This window comes from Hordeum vulgare, unplaced genomic scaffold (genome assembly GCF_904849725.1).
Source record: "Hordeum vulgare subsp. vulgare unplaced genomic scaffold, MorexV3_pseudomolecules_assembly, whole genome shotgun sequence".
Lineage (NCBI taxonomy): Eukaryota > Viridiplantae > Streptophyta > Magnoliopsida > Poales > Poaceae > Hordeum > Hordeum vulgare.
The window spans coordinates 499,822-505,851 of NW_025422483.1; positions in this window are offsets into that span (position 1 = coordinate 499,822).

Sequence of the window (6,030 nt, forward strand, 5' to 3'; positions counted from 1 at the left end):
ATGGACCAAATATGTGAATTTTGACGAGGTCCCTGTAACTGGTCCCCGAAGTTCCCCGAACGTTTGTAGCGCCACGGGACCCAGAATCAGTGAATAATAGCATAGAAAACTGACCAGAATGGACCAAATCAGTGAGTTTTGACGAGGTCCCCGTAACCGGTCACCGGAGTTTCTCGAACGTTTGTATTGCCCCGGGACCCAGAAACAATGAGTAATAGCATAGAAAATTGGCCAGAATGGACCAAATCAACGAGTTTTGACGAGGTCCCCGTAACCGGGTCCCCGAAGTTCCCCGAACGTTTGTAGCTCCACGGGACCCAGAATCAGGGAGTAATAGCATAGAAAATTGGCCAGAATGGACCAAATATGCGAGTTTACACGAGGTCCCCGTAACCGGACCTCGAAGTAACCCGAACATTCGTATCGCCTGGGACCCAGAATGAGTGGGTAATAGCATAGAAAACTGGCCAGAACGGACCAAATCTGTGAGTATTGACAAGGTCACCATAATCAGTCCTCGAAATTCGCGGAATTTTTGGATCAGAGCGGGAACCAAAATCAGTAAGTTATAGTATAGAAAACTGGCCAGAATGGACCAAGTGTGCGAGTTTTGACAAGGTCCCCGTAATCGGACACGAAAGTTCACCGAACGTTCGGATGGCTCCGGGACCCAAAATCATAGAGTAATAGCATAGAAAACTGGCTAGAATGGATCAAGTCTGCGAGTTTTGACGAGGTCCCCCCAACCGATTCCTGGAGTTCGTGGAACGTTTGTAGTGCCCTCGGACCCAAAATCAGTGAGTCATAGCATAAAAACTGGTCAGAATAGACCAAAACTGCAAGTTTTGACGAGGTCCGAGTAACCGGTCCCCGACGTTCTCCGAACAGTCGTATCACCACGGGACCCAGAATCAATGGGTAATAGCATAGAAAACTGGCCGGAATGGACACAATCTGCGAGTTTCAATGAGGTCCCGATAACCGGTCCCCGGAGTTCCTGGAATGTTTGTATTGCCCCGGGACGCAGAATCAATGAGTAATAACATAGAAAATTGGCCAGAATGGACCAAATCTGCGAGTTTACACGAGGTCCCCGTAACCGGACCTCGAAGTTCTCCGAACGTTCGTATCTCCCAGGACCCAGAACGAGTGAGTAATAGCATAGAAAACTGGCGAGAATGGACAAAATCTGCGAGTTTTGACGAGGTCCCCGTAACCGGTCCCCGGATGTCCTGGAACGTTTGTACTGCCACGGGACATAGAATCAGTGAGTAATAGCATAGAAAACTAGCCAGAATGGACCAAATCTACGAGTTTAGACGAGGTCCCCGTAACCGGTCCCAAAAGTTCCCCGAATGTTTGTATTGTCCCGGGACCTAGAATCAGTGAGTAATAGCATAGAAAACTGGTCAGAATAGACCAAACCTGCGAGTTTTGACGAGGTCCTCGTAATCGCTCCCCGAAGTTCCCCGAACGTTTGTAGCGCCACGTGAAACAGAATTAGTGAGTAATAGCATTGAAAACAAGCCAGAATGGATAAAATTAACCAGTTTGTAGGTCCGTGGGACCCAGAATCAGTGAGTAATAGTATAGAAAACTAGCCAGAACGGACCAAATCTGCGAGTTTCGATGAGGTCTCTATAACCGGTCATCGGAGTTCCTCGAACGTTTGTAGCGCCCCGGGACCCAGAATCAGTGAGTAATAAATAGAAAAATGGCAAGAATGGAGCAAATCTGGGAGTTTTTACAAGGTCCCCACAACCAGTCCTCGAAGTTAGCGGAATATTTGGATCGGCTCGGGAACCAAAATCAGTGAGTAATAGCATAGAAAACTGGCCAGAATGTACCAAGTCCGCGAGTTTTGACAAGGTCCCCGTAATCGGACCCCTGAAGTTCCCCGAACGTCGGATGGCCCCGAGACCCAAAATCAGTGAGTAATAGCATAGAAAACTGGCTAGAATGGACCAAATCTACGAGTTTTGACGAGGTCCGAGTAACCGGTCCCCGAAGTTTCCGAACGTTTGTAGCGCCACGGGACCCAGAATCAGTGAGTAATAGCATAGAAAATTAGCCAGAATGGACCAAATATGCGAGTTTACACGAGGTCCCCGTTACCGGGCCTCGAAGTTCCCCGAACGTTCGTATCGCCCCGGGACCCAAAATCAGTGATTAATAGCATAGAAAGCTGGCCAGAATGGATTAAATCTGCGAGTTTTGACGAGGTCCGTGTAACCGGTCCCCGGAGTTCCTCGAACGTTTGTACTGCCCCGGCACCCAGAATCACTAAGTAATAGCATAGAAAACTGGCTAGAATGGACCAAATCTGCGAGTTTTGACGAGTTCCCCGTAACCGGTCCCAAAAGTTCCCCGAACGTTTGTATTGCCCCGGGATCCAGAATCAGTGAGTAATAGCATAGAAAACTCGCCAGAATGGACTAAATCTGCGAGTTTTGACGAGGTCCTCGTAACCGATCCCCGATGTTTTCCCCGAACGCTTGCAGCGCCACGCGAAAGAGTATCAGTGAGTAATAGCATAGAAACACAAGCCAGAATGGATAAAATCAACCAGTTTGAAGGGCCCCGGGACCCAGAATCAGTGAGTAATAGTATCGAAAACTAGCCAGAATGCACCAAATCTGCGAGTTTTGATGAGGTCTCTATAACCGGTCATCGGAGTTCCTCGAACGTTTGTAGCGCCTCGGGACCTAGAATCAATGAGTAATAAATAGAAAAATGGCCAGAATGGAGCAAATTTAGAAGTTTTGACGAGGTCTCCGTAACCGCACTTCGAAGTTCCCTGAACGTTCGTATTGCTCCGTGTCCCAAAATCAGTGAGTAATAGAATAGAAAACCGGCCAGAATGGACAAAATGTGCGACTTTTGACGAGGTACCCAGAACCGGTCCCCGAAGTTCATGGAACGTTTGCCTAGAAAACTGGCCAGAATGGACCAATTATGCAAAATTTGACGAGGTCGCCGTAACCGGTCCCTAATGTTTCCGGAAATTTTGTTGTGCCCCGGGACCCAGAATCAGTGAGTAATAGCATAAAGAACTGGCCAGAACGGACCAATTCTGCGAGTTTTGACAAGGTCCCCATAATCAGTCTTCGAAGTTCGCGGGACGTTTGGATCGACCGGCAACCAAAATGAGTAAGTTATAGCATAGAAAACTGGCCAGAATGGACCAAGTCTGCGAGTTTTGACAAGGTCCCCGTAATCGGACGCCGAAGTTCACCGAACGTTCGGATGGCCCCGGGAGCAAAAATCAGAGAGTAATAGCATAGAAAAGTGGCTAGAATGGACTAAATCAGCGAGTTTTGACGAGGTCCTCGTAGCCGGTCCCCAGAGATAGTGTAGCTTTTGTACTGCCCCGAGACCCAGAATCAGTGAGTAATAGCATAGAAAAAAGGCCAGAATGGAACCAATCTGCGAGTTTTGACGAGGTCCCCGTAACCGGTTCCCGAAGTTCCCCGAACATTTGTAGCGCCATGGGACCCAGAATCAGAATGGACCAAATTTGCATATTTTGACGAGGTCCCCGTAACCGGACTCCAAAGTTCCCCGGACGTTTGTATCGCCCCGGGTCCCAAAATTAGTTAGTAATAGAAGAGAAAACTAGCCAGAATAGACGAAATTGTTGGGTTTTGACGAGGTCCCCGTAACCAGTCCCCGGAGTTCTTGGAACGTTTGTAGTGCCCCAGGACCCAGAATCAGTGAGTAATAGCATAGAAAACTGGCCAGAATGGACCAAATCTGGGAGTTTTGACGAGGTCTCCGTAACCGGTCCTCAGAGTTCCTTGAACGTTTGTAGCGCCCCGGGACCCAGAATCAGTGAGCAATAGCATAATAAAATGGCCAGAATGGACCAAATCTGCAAGTTTTGATGAGGTCTCCGTAACCGGACTTCGAAGTTCCCCGAACGTTGTATTACCCCAGTCCCAAAAGCAATGAGTAATAACCGGTCAGAATGGACAAAATGTGCGAGTTTTGACGAGGTCCCCGTAACCAGTCCCCGTAGTTCGTGGAGCGTTTGTAGTGCCCCAGGTTCTAGAATCAGTGAGTAATTGCATAGAAAACTGGCCAGAATGGACCAAATCCGCTAGTTTTGACGAGGTTGCCGTACCCGGTCCCCGAAGTTTCCCGAATATTTGTAGCACCTCGGGACCCAGAAATAGTGAGTAATAGCATAGAAAACTAGGCAGAACGGACCAAATCTGCGAGTTTTTGCAAGGTCCCCACAACTAGTCCTCGAAGTTAGCGAAACGTTTGGATCGGCCCAGGAACCAAAATCAGTGAGTAATAGCATATCAAACTGGCCAGAATGTACCAAGTCTGCGAGTTTTGACGAGGTCCGAGTAACCGTTTCCCGAAGTTCCTGAATGTTTGTAGCGCCATGGGACCTAGAATCGGTGAGTAATAGCATAGAAAACTGGCCAGAATGGACCAAATCTAGGAGTTTTCACGAGGTCTCCGTAACCGGTCCTCAGAGTTCCTCGAACGTTTGTAGCGCCTCGGGACCCAGAATCAGTGACCAATAGCATAATAAAATGGCCAGAATGGACCAAATCTGCAAGTTTTGACGAGGTCTCCATAACCGGACTTCGAAGTTCCCCGAACGTTCGTATCACCCCGGTCCCAAAATCAAAGAGTAATAACCGGTCAGAATGGACAAAATGTGCGAGTTTTGACGAGGTCCCCGTAACCGGTCCCCGTAGTTCGTGGAGCGTTTGTAGTGCCCCACGTCCTAGAATCAGTGAGTAATTGCATAGGAAACTGGCCAGAATGGACCAAATCCGTGAGTTTTGACGAGGTTGCCGTACCCGATCCCCGAAGTTTCCCGAACATTTGTAGCGCCCCGGGACCCAGAATCAGTGAGTAATTGCATAGAAAACTAGGCAGAACGGACCAAATCTGCGAGTTTTTACAAGGTCCCCACAACCAGTCCTCGAAGTTAGCGGAACGTTTGGATCGACCCGGGAACCAAAATCAGTGAGTAATAGCATAGAAAACTAGCCAGAATGTACCAAGTCTGCGAGTTTTTACAAGGTCCCCGTAATTGGACCCCCGAAGTTCCCCGAACGTCGGAAGGCCCCGGGAACCAAAATCAATGAGTTATAGCATAGAAAACTGGCTAGAATGGACCAAATCTACGAGTTTTTACGAGGTCCTAGTAACCGGTCCCCGAAGTTCCCGAACATTTGTAGCGCCACGGGACCCAGAATCAGTGAGTAATAGCATAGAAAACTGGCCAGAATGGACCAAATCTGCGAGTTTACACGAGGTCCCCGTAACCGGGCCTCGAAGTTCCCCGAACGTTCGTATCGCCCAGGGACCCATAATCAATGAGTAATAGCATAAAAAGCTAGCAAGAATGGACAAAATCTGCGAGTTTTGACGAGGTCCCCGTAACCGGTCCCCGGATGTCCTGGAACGTTTGTACTGCCACGGGACATAGAATCAGTGAGTAATAGCATAGAAAACTAGCCAGAATGGACCAAATCTACGAGTTTAGACGAGGTCCCCGTAACCGGTCCCAAAAGTTCCCCGAACGTTTGTATTGTCCCGGGACCTAGAATCAGTGAGTAATAGCATAGAAAACTGGTCAGAATAGACCAAACCTGCGAGTTTTGACGAGGTCCTCGTAATCGCTCACCGAAGTTCCCCGAACGTTTGTAGCGCCACGTGAAACAGAATTAGTGAGTAATAGCATTGAAAACAAGCCAGAATGGATAAAATTAACCAGTTTGTAGGTCCGTGGGACCCAGAATCAGTGAGTAATAGTATAGAAAACTAGCCAGAACGGACCAAATCTGCGAGTTTCGATGAGGTCTCTATAACCGGTCATCGGAGTTCCTCGAACGTTTGTAGCGCCCCGGGACCCAGAATCAGTGAGTAATAAATAGAAAAATGGCAAGAATGGAGCAAATCTGCAAGGTTTGACGAGGTCTCCGTAACCGCACTTCGAAATTCCCCAAACATTCGTATTGCTCCGTGTCCCAAAATCAGTGAGTAATACAATAGAAAACCGGC